This window comes from Tenrec ecaudatus, chromosome 17 (assembly GCF_050624435.1).
Source record: "Tenrec ecaudatus isolate mTenEca1 chromosome 17, mTenEca1.hap1, whole genome shotgun sequence".
Taxonomy (NCBI): domain Eukaryota; kingdom Metazoa; phylum Chordata; class Mammalia; order Afrosoricida; family Tenrecidae; genus Tenrec; species Tenrec ecaudatus.
The window spans coordinates 53,764,254-53,780,184 of NC_134546.1; the positions used below are offsets into that span (position 1 = coordinate 53,764,254).

At 41.4% G+C, this 15,931-nt stretch overlaps 1 protein-coding gene across 9 annotated transcripts in view; it reads right to left on the reverse strand.

Annotated features, from left to right (window-relative positions):
- PEAK1 (pseudopodium enriched atypical kinase 1) overlaps positions 1-15,931 on the reverse strand; it is a 293,334-nt gene that overhangs the window by 235,096 nt on the left and 42,307 nt on the right. For all 9 annotated transcript variants that reach the window (XM_075535961.1, XM_075535949.1, XM_075535952.1 and 6 more), the window contains exon 2: positions 930-985. The gene's annotated coding sequence lies outside the window, so the exon portion shown is untranslated. The remainder of the gene's footprint in view (positions 1-929; positions 986-15,931) is intronic.

Genomic DNA, 15,931 nt, shown 5'->3' on the forward strand with positions numbered 1-15,931 from the left:
CTCACCCTGTCTGCTGCCGCGGCATCCCCAACCATCACCTTATTTTCTCTGCTACTTCATCACTGTCATTTTGCTACTGTGATGACTCGTCATGTCAGTACCTGACATGCAGGATGTATTTTAACTGTTACAAATTGAACATCATGAAAGCAGAGTGATGAATCACAAAAACAATGTCGTATAATGTGAAATGTTTTTTTGAAATATTTATTTCTAATGACAAATAAATGAAATTCTGTCTTGAAGCATGGTGTAGCATGGGTAACAAACAGTCTTCCCGCCGGGTCCTCGTATGTAGGGGTATCTGCATGTGGGGAGGCCCGTCTGGAGACAGATAGAGAAGCGGTATCTTGGTTCCTAAGGCCATCAGAAATAGGTGTTTCCTGATGGTCTTTGGCAACCCCTGTGAAAGGATCGTTTGACCCCCCCCCCAAAGGGGTCGCGACCCACAGGTTGAGAACCGCTGCCCTAAAGGGTATGTCCACCAAACAGAAGGAACGATAGAGAGTAAGCAAATCACAGAAAACACAGCAGTAGGGAACCCTTAATAACGGGTCTATTAAAACACTAATAACTTGTTGGAATCTCTGAACATTTGCCTTCTGTGATACCAGGTTAAAATACCAATATCTTCCTTAAGTGTGCGTCAAGAGAACAGCAGAGTGGACTTCATGCTTGAATATGAAAAATAGTAAAATTCACTCAAAACTATCACATGCTCGAAACAACTTCCTTTCTTCCAATTATATATCTTACACAAGCTAAACGCAAGCAGTACACAGATGTAGCTTTATAATAAATAATATTTGCTTCCAATTAAAACCCTCAGAGGGGAAGACATTCGGCCATCTCTTAAGCTTGTTTTGTCAGAAAGAATTCTAATTATAAAATATACTTAGAAGGAAAAATGTATTAATAAAATAGCTCACCTTAGACAAACCCACAACGAAATGTCTTTGGCATAAGATCCACTTTAAGCAGACATCTGAAACGGAAAAAAAGAAAAACTCATGATTGGTATGAACACATCTGCATCGTGAACTTAACTCTTTTAATAGAAACATCATAACTTGATAGTCTAATCCCCTAAATGTTTATCTTCATGTTGCTGTTTAGAAACTTTGAGAATGTCAAGAATTTCTGATGGTTCTCAAAACATACACTATAGGGGATTCTGGGATGAAAGAATCTTAACTCACCACCACCTCTGTAAATATACTAAAACCCATGAGAAAAAATGTATTCCACCACGAGTGACTTCAAATTAGAGGGCAGAAACAAAAGGACAATTTTTGTATGAAGTTTATATGAAATGGGGGAGCAGGGAAGGGAAGGGAAAATGAGGAGCTGACACCAGGGGCTTAAGTGGAGAATGATGAGGGCAATGAATGTACAAATATGCTTTATACAGTTGATGTATGTATGGATTGTGATAAGTTTTATGAACCCCTAACAAAATAATTAAAAATAAAAAAGAAATTCATATGAAATATGTACAACACTTATATGAAATATTCACAACAGGCAAATGAAGAGAGGCCAAAGTGCATTAGCCATTCCAGGGGCATCTGAGAGAAGGGGAAAGGGGAGATTTATTGTTGAAGGGGCACTGAATTCTTATTAAAATGTGATAAAAATATTTGGAAACTGATAGCCGGGATGGTTGGACAACATGGTCAAAGTAATGAATGTTACTGAATTGTACACAAATGATTGGATATATATCTCCACAATTAAAAAGGAAAAAAAGCTATGCACACACTTCCACGTGGGCCATAGAAGTTCAACTGTATGTCTGTTTCCCTAAAATGAATTTTAAAAATGTATCCGCCAAAACTAATATATGAATGCCCTAAATGAATTCATAATCCCCAAACTGAAAACAAGCCACCCAGCCGACAGCAAACAGATAAGCTGTGGAAGGTCCTCAGAAGTAAGAGAACACACCGAAGAAACACCACATGGGTGAATTCCAAACGCTACCACCAAGAGAAAAAAGCCGCCACAAAAAACACATACTTTATGATCTTATTGATATACAAGGGAGTTTCCAGAAGCTTGTGGAAAACTGAATTAGAAAGATAACATTTTTTCCACAAACGCGTTCAAGTCCCCTGGGAGATGTGCTGCTGGAACAAGCCACAGGACGGTGGCAGGGCTGGTGGGAAGCAGAGCGTGTACACGCTTGTCAAAGCCCATTAAACCACACTTAAAATAGGTGCGCTTTTATTGCACATACATTATACTTTCCTAAGGTAGGTTTTTAAAATAAAAGAGTGTGCCGACAGGAAAATGTCCACATAACACACAATTTTAATTATGCAAACTATATGCATTTGCATATGAAAAGACTAGAAATGCACCAGGTACTTTCATTTGCATATAGATTATAGGCAATTTTCGTTTTTCGGTGCTCTGTGCTTTCAAAATGCTCCAAATAAGTATCTATTCTTTAATGTTTTATTTACGATAAGTTATTGAAGACCGGAGCTTAACACTTAGAACCCAGGGGATGTTTTACTCATTTAACCATTGAACACTTCTTGCATGCCTCCACGAGCAAACAGCGGTGCAAGTGGTAGAGGAAGAGAAAGAGGTTGATGGGTTTCTCCAAGTCCAGACTGGCATCCATTTCGAGCACCCGCTGCCACCAGGGAGTATGTCGGCATCAACCATCAACTGCCAGTCACATCTGCTTGCTTATCATATTTACACTGGCAAATGACAGGTACTTTGCGACTATTTATAACAACTGCGTTCATTAATCTTTATTGGTTTAACGAATCTTCCTGAAAAGAAGTTTACAATTTCCACAACGTGTAATGCTGAGCATGCCCCATGTCTTTTGAATTTACTGCAACTTGTGAATGTGTGTAAGATTAGAATTGATAACAAGTCCTTTAAAACTGTTGTGAGTAAAAAATAAAATAAAATAAAATAAAAACTGTTCGTGAGTTTTGAATGTTTATTTACGAAATGGAAGGATTAAAAGCGTTTATTTTGCTCAAAAACAGCTAATGCTTTTGAAACTCTAACAAATGGTAAGAAACGTCAGTGAGACCCAGGAAGAGATCAATAGGGCAGGGCATTAAAGAAACAGGAGAGCAAGACATGTTGGATGAATTAAATAGACATATCAGATGCACACACCCAATTCAAAACCAATCCCACCACTGTCAAGTGGATCACAACTCGCAGCGACCCTACAGGACAGCAGAACTATCTCGTAGGGCTTCCAAGCCTGCCACCTCTTTCTCCCCAGAGCAGTTGGTGTAGTCAAACCCTGGACCTTTTTGGTAAGCAGCCCAGCACTTAACCACAGCACCCCAAGACTCCTTTATGCACATGACTAACACCCTGCCATCAACAGAGTAGGGCAGACCACCTGCCATCAACACGGTAGGACAGACCACCTGCCAACAACACAGTAGGGCAGACCACCTGCCATCAACGCGGTAGAGCAGACTACCAGAAACATTTGCGCAGCAAGAAGCCCCGCGATTCAAGACACTGCAGGCAGGAGTTAAACATCAAACATATGCACTGACTTCTCATGATAGAAAACTCTCAGATACTTACTCTGTTATAGAGTGTGTCTATGAAAAGAGAGAGAGAGAGAGAGAGAGAGAGAGAGAGAGAGAGAGAGAGAGAGAGAGAGAGAGAGAGAGAGAGAGAGAGAGAGAGAGAACTAGAAATAAACACATTTGGAGGGTCCAATCTAGGAGTGATGTTAAACCAGAGGGTACTCAGCTTAGATCACTGTTTACTTACAACTATATCATACGTTGCTCTCTCAAGTTCCACCTTAGGACTCATTGTATGCTGTATACAAAACAAGTGTAACTGTTCATAGTCTCCACTATAATACAAATAAAACTACATCATTTATTCCAATAACCACTACGAAGTGTGGGAGCAATGTGTGTTCACAAGAGGACAGCTAGTACACAGGAGTAAAATATATTGTCTACATACTTCCATCCAGGAGTATGTAAGGCTCTCAGAGGTGGAAGACAGAATCAGAAACTCAAAATTTCCAAGGCTTCAGGGGGAAAAACAGAGTTCTCAATGAATATTAGTTGTTGCTCAGATACAAATATAATCTTAGCCAGGTAGGTGGCAAAACACCATTATCATGCTTGCCTTTGTTTCTAAATTAAAAGGTCACAATAGGCTTAGGTTGTATTTTTGTTTTGTTTTTTTTCTGAGGGGGGTTACCAAAAAATTTGTCATTCCTGAACTTTTAAATTAATAAATGGAGGAAATCGGTCTTGAGTGGCTCTGAAACGTCGGAGATGTTAAAGTGCACTATGAACTTTCTGAGCCATTTTCAGGTCCGTTATGTCAAGGCAGCGTTAGTCTTGACTCACGTTTCCTCTGGTGGGAATAAAAGGGGGACCGCGGAGCAGGAGTCCAGGGTGGGGCCAACGACTGACATGTTCAGCTGCTAGTGGAAAGGTTGTGGGTTCAAGTCCATCTCGGGGACCTGATGACCTACTCTGAAATTGTGAAGCCTCAGGGTTCTACTCCCTCTGACCCCCGGGTCACCACCAAGCAACCGTTTCTTACAGTAAGTGGGAGTGCACATGTTAAAGCAAGGACACTGGGGTGTTATGCACATTCCACTGGAAATCCTTTTATTTATTCTAGTCTCAGAAGCCCAGGGAGGGGCAGTTCTTCCCTGTCCTATGGGGTCACAGTGAGTGGTAATTGACTCAATGGCAGTGAGTTTGTTTATTTGTGTTTAGGTCTATTTATTCAGAGTAATAAGAAACAGAGATAGGATAAGCAGTATTAATTGATCTTGGAGGCAAATGATCTATTCAAGATCATTCAAACCTTGTCTTGGTCTTTGTTGTCACTTTGAACCCTCCCTTTCCCCAGCACGCACATCCCACTAAGATAACCATTCTTGCTAAGTAGCAGGAAGGATAGAGAAAAACACTATGATACCAAAGCCATATAGGTTGATATCCAGAAAAATTCCGCTTGTTCATCTAGCAGAACTAGGACTTTGAACCCATATACCGAGGGGAATGGCCCCAAGAGGATCCTTTCTCTGCTGTCCAGATGACGTCACTGTATTTCAGAGGCATGAGTCATCAATTCTGGCAGTAAAATTGGATTTTATATGACGACACACGTTTTACATGACGACGCACGTGTGATCTATCTCAGGAGTTCTCTGAGAGGAGAGAGCACCACAGATGTGCTTTCTAAGTTGTACGATCTAAGACAGCACAGCCTTGCAGGGCTGTTGGTTTGCTCGGTGGAGACGGCTTGGAATGGGGTGTGCAAGCACGCACAAACGCATGCTCCACGGGGTCCTCACACTGGCTCCGGGAAGTCTAGAAACAAAAGCTGCCACTCGGATATGAGGACAGCCGCCTGAACATGACAGGCCAGGCATTTACCTGCGATCTCTGCACATTTGAACTGGTAGGTCTCCATAGTCATGAGACAAAATTCGTTTCATGATGTCAGCCAAAGAAAGCCTCATGGGCAACAGTGTTAACGCCACTTAAAAAGAAAAAAATAACTACTATCCTCAACCTGTCTGAATCTGTCTTTGCTCAGTGCATTGAGAGAGGTTTGCCTTGCACCCCTGCCCTATCAGTGTTTAGTACAGACCTGTTCTGCTGTTAGATGGCATCAAGTCAGCTCCAATTCATAGCCACCCTTTGTCCAACAGAGCAAAACGCTGGCCAGGCTTGCGCCAGCCTCACAATCATCCCGTTGTGTCACTGAGCAAAGCCATCTGGTCAAGGGTCTTCCTCCTTTTGTGGCGTCCCTGTGTTAACAAGCATGATGTCCTTTTCCACGGACTGCTCTAACACACATCTGGACTTACGACGAAATGCCTATTCTCCTTTCTTTCTCTCGGTTCAAATAATTTAGATAGAGTTGACAAAAATAAGTATGTCTAAAATCACTTAAATCTAGTTGAAGCTTTGGGTGCAAAGAGGTAGGGGCCATAGCCAGAGTATTTACCATTCAGTCCAAGGCACCAAACAATCAAGATGGCCACAGCTCTGAATCAGAGTCTTTCGGTATACATCCAAGCTTTCTGTTGTGTCAAGTCACCTGCTGTCGTGGCTGGCTTACAGTAGGAGGGATGGGTTGGACCATCAGCAGTATTTCTCAGTACTTCAGTATTCCAGATGTATTTGTTTACTAGTATTTTCATGAGGATTTTGGGGTACCAGCTAACTACTGTGTTGTCCTGCCATCAAATGAGTTGCAACTCTTAAGTCTATACCCAAGAGGCATACTCAATCTGTCTCCATCCAGTTTCTTGGGCTGAAATGTCTACAGAAGTCAGTTCTCCTGCCAGAGACCACTTTCCCAGAGACTCTCTTCAAGAGTCCACGGTGGGTTCAAACCACCAGCCTTTCAGTCAGCAGTCAAGTGTCAACCACTGTGCACCAGAAACCCTTCAGTAGCTCTGCTAAAAGACTGTTCAGCCACTGCCCTCAGAACGTGTATAGTTCCCTGAGGCTAAGAGTCCAAAGTGATAACCCAGTCTGAGAAAGTATGTGTAAGGTTTAGGGACCGAGGGGAAGAGTCATCAGTCTTTTAAGAAAGACCAGGTAAGACTTGAATGATGGAGGCAGGTTTGAGGCGGAGACCAAGCAAGCAGAGGGAAAGTCGGATCTGCAAAGGCATAGGGACCTGATAGAACGAAGGATTAGCAAACTCTTCAATGTGATACTTTTGGGGGAGTGTATGATTCAAGACTTTTCAAGTTTTTACTCCTAAGCAAAGTTCTTATGAAGCCCCAGTCTCCCTAACAATACCACCAACAGAGGTCACTAACCCCAGTCAGTGTACTGGATAGGAAGACTGGGTGTGCAAAGGAAGAACACAAGTGATTCATTTAAATGGAGGAGATAAACCAAGAGGGAGAAGAGTCAGTTAATTATGAATGGCACGTCCAATTACAGATTTTGCTAGGGGCCTCAGATACTTCTAATTAGTTTTGCTTAGTATATTAATTTTAAATAGAACACCAGGAGAGAATTTCTAATCAGAGGAATTTCCCCAGTATGTAAAATCAGATTTTAAGTTGCCATCTTTGTGATTTAATAATTAATGCTCAATAATGCATGATCGTTATTTTGAAAGCCATCGATAAAATAGACATCACATTAAAAGTTAATAAAAGCATTAATAAAGTGGTGACAGAAGGTTTTTTTTAATTTCATATGGGAACAGATGTGTAGCTAAAAGAAAAAATGAGTGTACAGCATTAATAACAAGAATTGTGAACTTATAAATTACTATGAAACTTATTAAAAACTATTTCAACTTTCCAGTAGAAAAAAAATCATCTTTCAGTCATGATGTAGGGGATTTTAGAAGATATAGGATTAAAATGTGAAATAAAGATTAAAGGGAAAATAGAGGGGTGGATTTTTTTTAAAGAGATGCTTAATTATCTAATTTCAACACTGTTCCAATAATCTAGCATCCGTCTTAAACAAAGCTGGGCTATGGCACATACTATGCTATTGAAAAGTGTGAGAAGGGGAAAAGATTTTAAACGAGCATCATGTATTTATTAGAACATACCAAGAAAGTCCATGTTAATTTTAGGTGGTTATTGTTAGAAATTTAAAAGCTAGAAAAGCAAATAAAAGCTTTTAAACTCCAACAAATCTTAGTCTGAAACAATTACATAGATTAATTTATCAAATTAATAATTTTATTATTACATATATTAATTTAATTATTAACATTGCCATATAACCTTAAATTGAAAAGAGTATTTAACAAATAGGTAATAGCAACGGTAGCTACTACTATTTATTGAGCTATTGGTGTTATACTTCATAGGACACAAAAGTGCTTTACGTAGATTGTTTTCAAGGTAGATAGTGTCATCCTTAACTGACGAATTTGATGCTGAAAATAACCTTGGTAAGGTCAACTGCTATGTGGCAAAGATTCAAAATCACAGTCAACTGATTCCCCGTCCCCTGTACTGGCCACTACACCCCACTGCCTGACCAGATGGTCTCGAAGGAATTAAAATAAGCCAACTTGGCCCTGAGGGCTTCAGCTAAAAGATGATTATGTAGCTACAATAACAAAAATTTTGAACTATAAACTAATAGGAAAATCATTTTAGCTTCCTAGCTTTCCAGTAGAAAAATCATCTTGCATTCGTGATGCAGAGAATTTCAGAGAGGAAACCAGCATAATTTAGCAAGTATATTTCTGATCCTGATTTGGAATATCAAGAATGTTGCCGGTTAACTGAAAAGCTATCAACTATTCCAACTTCATTGATTTAAATAATAAACCCAAACCGAACCCACTGACTAAGTTCTAGTTCAGGAAGTGCCATACAATCGAGTAGAACTGGCCCACAGGGTGTGCAACCCCGCAGATCCTTGCAGAAGTACACTGCCACCTCGGTTTCCTGCAGAGCGAGTAGTGGTTTAAAGTACCAACCTTCTGGCCGGCAGTCAAGCACTTACATGTGCTGAAATAATTTCCTTAAAGTTACTAAATGCATGCAAAAGTAGTAGAGTGCGGAGGAGAAATTAAATAAAAGAACATTAGTAATTTTTATGCCTGTAAAATATGCTATTAAAAAGGGCATTAAGGGGGACATGGGCATTCAAGGCAGAGAACCTATTTAAAATCTGTAATCATTACAAGGAAAAGATAAAAATTATTATGAGATCCAGTCAGAGTAGACGTAAGTTAAAATACATAGGATGAGAAAAAGAAAAGTATTGAAAACTAACTTTGCTCCACCATTTGGGAACATCTATAAGAAACTCAACAGAGGAGAAAACTGACTGTTGGCTTAGAGTCGGGTACCTTGAATACCTCTCTTCCACATAATTGAGACCTAAATAAATGATGTGCAAGGCGTTACTTGGGTGGGGAATGTAGGCCAGCACACCTGAGAAAGGCACAACAAAGGTTGAAGAACAAGCGGCGAAATTAAGATGCAAAGTGAGAACCAGGGAGAAAGAGAAATCTAAGAGGAGAAAAGTGACCTTATCTCTACGTCCCTTCTCCAGTAAATAGGTAGTACCTGCTCTTGAGCTTCTTCACTATTGAAAAGAAAGTCCTTCTGAGTCTATCTTCCTTGGGGGAAACCTCCTACTCATTTTGTGTCCTAAGCCCAAGGTTTCACCTCTGAAACCATACCACCCTCACGGGCTCCTGCTGGATCTATTTTCAATTGCTCTACATCTCAAGAACCAACCTTTCAGCCTCCACTGGTTTTACTCATTGAAACTTGACACTGAATGAGCCCAATGACAAAACTGGAGCGTTGGTATGGTACACAGAAAGCCTGGCACAAGATACCTCATGGTGCCAACCCCATTTTACAGACATGGGCATCCTTCATAAAGACAGAGCCATTTGTACAGGGCCGCTTTATTTTTATTGTAAATCATTTTATTGGGGCTCATACAACGCTTACCACAATCCATCCAGCCAGCCATTGTGTCAAGCACATTTGTACATTTGTTGTCATCATCATTCTCAAAACATTTGCTTTCTACTTGAAAAGGGCTGTTTTAAAGGCTTCAAGAGTTTTCAACAACATTTTTTTAGAAATTGAGACTTTTAACAAAAATGGTATTATTTGCAATTCTCTTTCACCTTGCTTGTGAATAATTGGAATTATTTCTTCCACTGCAACCATTCAGTCACCTGCTGATTACAGCACCACCTTCCAGCTCCTCGCCTGTATTTTACCTCGTGCAGCTCACTGAGCTTCGTACGGTGCACTCTTCCTGGCATAACAGAATTTTTCAGATTGGGCAAGTTGGGTCAAGAGTGCTTGCCTCTCCCCCATTTACACTAAACAACTAGCCTATCATTTGACCCAGGGGTTTAGAAAGAAAGACTGCCGATCTGTCATATTTCCCCAAACCATCAGCTTCTAAGAGCTGCGCAGAGTATGGCTACGCTGCATATCCATGACAATTAAGCATAATCTGCAGTTCTTGTTTCCCTTTTGAAAAGGTTAGATGCAGAACAGTTTTATGAAGCATTTCATTTCTGGAGCAAACTATTGAGAGATGCTCTGCTTTTATTTTTTGGACAGATTATGTACAGTGTTAAATCATAACAAAGGCTGAATGAAATGATCCAGAGGAATCCTTGCTGAGGAATATTGTCATTTCAAGCTTTATTTAAAAGGTTACAAACCTTGTTTAATTAGGGTTCTAGTACACAGGGCTTAATCATAGTTTACTTGTTACAACTGAAGGTTACAGGAAAATAAGAGAATCCTGGTGGCCCAGTGGTTTAAAATGCGCTCAGCTGCTAACAAAAGGTTGGAAGTTCAAGCCCACCAGCCACCTGCAGGCAAAAGCTGTGACACAGTCTGCTTTCATAAGGATTGACAACTTTAGAAACCATGGAGGTTTCCGATATATGGGTTAACTGTGAGTTGGAACTGATATGATGCAATGGGTTTGGTTTTTGGTTTGTGGAACTAAAAGTTTCAACAGAATGTAGGTCTCCTCTGTCCTGAGTTCATGGAAGAATAAGACATCTAGAAATAGGTACCAGTATACATCCAAAGCTGAATGCAACTTAAACACCCTCATAATTAGAATTAGAATCCTCATAATTAAACACCTCATCCTCTAGGCAGAACGGCATATGCTGAGGAAGCCGTAGTTGAACGGGACATACTAGGCCGAAGTTCCCCACATCCAACTTAGAGCCAGGACTTCCTATTCTTGAAGCGTATGCCCAAGGTGGAAACCATTCATTGCCAGTCCAGAGACTCAGAAAAATTAACCTAACTTGCCATGCAGGAGGAGCCCTGATAGTGTAGTGGGCTACGCACTGGGCCGTGACGAAAAGGTCGGTGGCTCAAATCCACCCCTGCTCTGAGGGAGAAAGATGAGACCCTGTCCTATAGGGTCGTGAGAGCCGGCTCAACGGCAGTGAGTTTGAGTTTGGCCACGAAGTCAAGTCCTAGTCATGATGACCCTGTGTGCCGTCCACGCAGGGCTGAGCTCCACAGAGTTCCAATTTTCCAGTAAGCAGCCGAGCACACTCCTGGTCGGCTCTACAACAGGCAGGTCGGGACCCTGGAGAGGGTCGGTCAGTGAGGTCCAGACCCTTCCAAGATTTCAAGAAAGCCAAGCTCTCATTCTCATGAAAGCCAATTTTTGATTTACAAAAAGCACTTGCCTAAAGGATACCCTAACTGAAGCCGGTTTCATTACACAGGCTTGTTGTAGCTCCTCATGCACCAATCTATGAACTCATCCAAATGATAGTTTTCCACCATATTCTTTCTAGTACCACAAAACCCTGGACTTTTCTTCTCAACGATTGCTAAGCAAATATCTTGGTTCCTTTCCCTGGGAAAGACAGAAACTCAGCTCTGTGTTGGGTTCTTCCGTTTGGGTGTGCAGCTGACACACTGAAAGCATGTCTTTTCAAGAACAAATTCTCCCTTGCTCCCGCAGTCTCCACCACAAACAAACCAGAACTGTCCTGGAAACTAGCCGGTGTTGGCAACAGCATTGGTACTGTCTGCCCTAGCAACCAGTAACCCAGGCTGGGAGTACACCTCAGAGGCTTGACTGATGGTTGGGACGATGCCACCGGTGTACCCAAAACTCTATCAGGCAGTGAGAACCAAACACCAATCCTCTGAGCACGATGGTACTGACAAGGGAGAGGCTAAGAGGCTGGCAGACAAGGCATATTGATTTTTAAGACAAAATCCTTTCGGATTCCTGCCGATGATGCAGCAGTAAGAGAACTATCGATGAGGTAAGGGGAAAACAATTATTAAGGAACAACAGTTTGCTTCTGCCACACCTTACCCCCCTCACCGCCATGGACAGTCGATGCCAATGCTGACTCACAGCAGGGTAGAACGGCCCAGGTGAGTTTCTGGACTGTCACTGGTTCCGGGAGTAGAAAGCCTCATCTTTCTCCTGCGGAGAAGCAGGTGGTTTCAATGTGTAATGACCACTGCGCCACGAGGCCTCCTCTCTCCCCACTCCAAGCCTTCCCTGACTGTCCCCCAAGGCAGAGGGTCAGCTTTGTAGCTGGAAACCCAGGAACACCACTTTCAACAACACAGACTGCTTACCTTTGCCTCTGGCGTTATGATACAGTCTGTGAGGGACTTATCCTATGAGTGAGTCTGTAATGGAGGAGAGCTTCCAAATTTTATTTAGACAACACAAATTATATGGTTTTATTAGACAACACAAATTATATGGTTTTGTTTTACTGGGTCTGACTCAACCCCCCAGAGCATAGCCCTGTTCTCTCCCCCCTACACTCACAGAGACGGTTAGAGAACTTCTAATATTCCAAACAGGCAGCACAATGCTACTGTGGGCCTTAAATTTGGAATTTACACAGGGAAAATGGTTTTCGGAAAATCAGTAACATGACAGGCTATCTGGGCCTGCAGGTGGAAACAAAGGGAAGCAACCTGAGATGGGAGCTGGCTGAGCTAGAATAAGACCATAGCCTCAGGAATCCAAAGGAAGACCTGAGCCTGCCATGAGACACCACCTTCACCTTTTCTGTCCCGGATTCAATAGATCCTGGCAATAAGGTGAATGCTAATACGTATTTTCCTAATTTGCCTGATGGAAGAAAGGGGGGTCCTAAGGGTTTACTTGTGAAATCCTAAACTCTTCTTTTTCCCACCCAGGTTACAGAGTGCCTGAGATCCAACCACCAGGAAATCATCCCTTTTTATCATAACATGCTACTTTCCCAGCATTTTCTCCGGAAGACCCGAGAAGGAGGCATTTCAGAAGCCCTCAGTGAGCCATTCTTGCTGCTTTGATGTCACTCCGCTTGCATGCTGCCTTCTCTAGGGACTGCCACCTCTACCCCTGCCTCGGGGGGGAGGAAGGGGGGGGGATGGACACAAAGGAGGGTCCCCAAAATCTAATTGTATCTGACCTGGAAATGAAAGTAAAAGAGATTAAATGCTTTGCCAAAATTCGTTATGAAATCAGAAGCAGAGCCAAGAATTTTGAAACGCCTAATCCAGAGCTTAAGATAACCTTCGTATTTTCACTACCCTTGGATACAATAGGCAGAATTAATTCCTTATGGAATTAAAACAAAATAAAATGAACCACAAAAGTCTCAAGCTAGATACCAGCAGTTCCTCTCCCATTTTCAACCCCCACCCCACCCCCCTTTTCACTCTAGCAGGGAAGGAGCCATTAACAGATGGAACTAATTAATAAAATAATGAAGCTAAGAACCCAAATTTCCTTCAGGGATTCCCTCAAGTTTTGGCTCTAAAGCCTCGGAATGAGGCCCTAATATAGGAAATGAAACAATCTTTTCGGACCTCTTCCTCCTTCACCATACAATTCCTACCTCCTAAAACTCGAACCTACCTACTAGTAGCAACAAATCCCAAGAGGGTCCCATCCTCACAAACTTCGAGGCCTTGGGTTCATTCCTTTCTCTTCTGTTCTTACTACATACGCTGGTCTCCTGTTGTAGGGATGCCTACGGTCAAGTGCTCTCAAAAATATCTGGAACCCTGAAACAAATGCCTGCTTGCCCCACAAAAGTTCGAGTTATGCTGCCTCCTTTATGCACACGCTCATGGTCCAGCGCCTCAGAAGTGTTGTGGATCCCCAGAGTGGTGCACATCTACCACACTGCAGACACTACACAAATGATTCTACCCGGTTCTATAATCGCCCTAGAGACTAGCACTCAATCCAGTCCACCAAAGACATGCATAGCTGCTACCCGTCTATTCTGATGGGCATCGAAACGTCCACAGCATTCTGCCCATGAACTTGACAGTTATAAGCACATTTGAAAAGTGCTTATTAAAAAGGTCTCCCACCAACAGTAAACACGCGTGGCAGTTTTTCCATACACGATTCAATGGATCGATGTGGCCAAACAATGAACTTTTAAGGAATATTCACAATGCTAATAACTTCACACAAAATGCTCGTGAATCCATTTGGAAAGTGTTTCCAGCAGCCAGCTTCTGGGTGATCACAAAGTGGAAATATAAAATCAGCTTGTCTCATGATTTTAAATAGAGAAGGATACCCCAGTGCAATAGGAAATAATCTGCCTTGAGAGGAAACAGCCGAGTGAAAACTTGCAACATCTGATTCCATGTTGCCCTTGTTTATTTCTAGGTATGGCAACTGTGAAAGGACACACCAAAAGCCAATCAGCCACGCTTCTCTGAACTGCCCAGTGCATTCCAATTTGGAATTTAGACTAGGTGTTGTATGGAATCCTGGTGCCATTTATGCGAAAGACCAAAATAAATGGACCTTTGAAGAAAAGACCACTTGAGACTACATCCCGATCTGCAGCCTCAAACTGGAGTAACGAAACCCAAATTCATGAAATCTCCCTCTTAAACACAGTTTTTATAATGATGCTTATCAGGTCAAAGACTCTTTGAGATCAACAATTCCATTAAAAACAGAAAAGTGATCTAAGGGGTGGAAAGAGAGGCAGCACGGGTCTTGCTTTGATTTTCATAAGGGCTTTGGTCAACTTATCTGATCTTTTCTGTTCCTTAAAAGAGTCTAAACTGTAGTAGTTGTAAATTACTATTTTAAAATGTTTTCTAAGCCACTTGGTATACCTGAACTCCATTGCACCAGCTTTAAAAGATACTTAGTAGTAAACATTAAAATAGAAATCATCAATAAAAACAATTGTCTATTTGAATTAGGGGGATAATTCTCAGCCCGCCTAAAATTACTTACAATATCACAGTGATGGATATATAAGTGGATTCTTATCAAATGTAATAAAATGGGATTTCCCCTGTTTACTTCAGGGAGGGCAGGGAATGTAGAAAATAAATGAGCTGTTCTCATTTAAAAGATCACAGTGAAAGAAAACAAAATTTTAAATGGAAACTTAGTTTATTTCCCATTTATCAATTTGAAATGAACAAAGAAAAGGGAATAAATAATAGCGTCTAAACTATAAGGCATTATGCAAGACTCTTCTAATAAAGCAGACACTGAAATCAACGTTGTGCCATTTGGGGACCAGAACTCCCTGTGAGAGGGGGAGGAAAGCATTTAGGAACCAAAGGAAAGTTGTATTTTTCATCGTTGCTACACTGCACCCTGAGTGGCTAAGCCTCTACTTTTGCCAAGCATTGTGTCCTTTACCAAAAGCATCTCTTTGCTGATAACATGCCAAAAGTTACACGAGACAAAGTCCCGCCATCCTTGCTTCTAAGAACTTTCTCGGGTGTATTTCTTCCAAGGTAGATTTGCTTGTTCTTCTGATTGTCCATGCTATTTTCAATACTCACTGATACTGTAATTCAAATGCATCAATTCTTCTGTGGGCGTCTTTAATCATTCTTCAACTTCCACGTGCATATAAAGCAACTGTAAGTAGCTTAGCTTAGCTTAGGTCAGGTACTAATAAATGTGGACACTCGAACACCGCTGTAATCACCACCCCTCAGCAACATGGGTGGTATCGTCATGAAGCTTGTTGGTAGGTGCTTCTGAGTGCATTTAACTAATAACAACCCACGTATATAATAGTGCACTGCACTCCAGCTATGCTTATTCCAAGACAAATTCAATCGCTCTCCTGGCATTCCATGGTATACTCAATATTCGTCACAAACACTGTAGTTCAAAGCCATCAATTCTACTCTTCCTGACTCATTGCCCAGGTTTGCTTGCATATAAAGTGAATAAAAATAGCATGACATGGAAGCTTTTTAACAATTTAAAGAGATCTTTCATAGCAGGTTTGCCCAATGTGACATGTTATTTGATTTCTTGACTGCTGCCCCCGTTTGTTGACTGTGGATTCAAATAAAATGAAATCCTTGACAACATCAAGATATTTCTTTTTTTTTTTCATTTATGAGGAAGTACCTTATTGGTCCAGTTGTAAAGATTTGTTGTTATTTTAAATTGGTGTGATA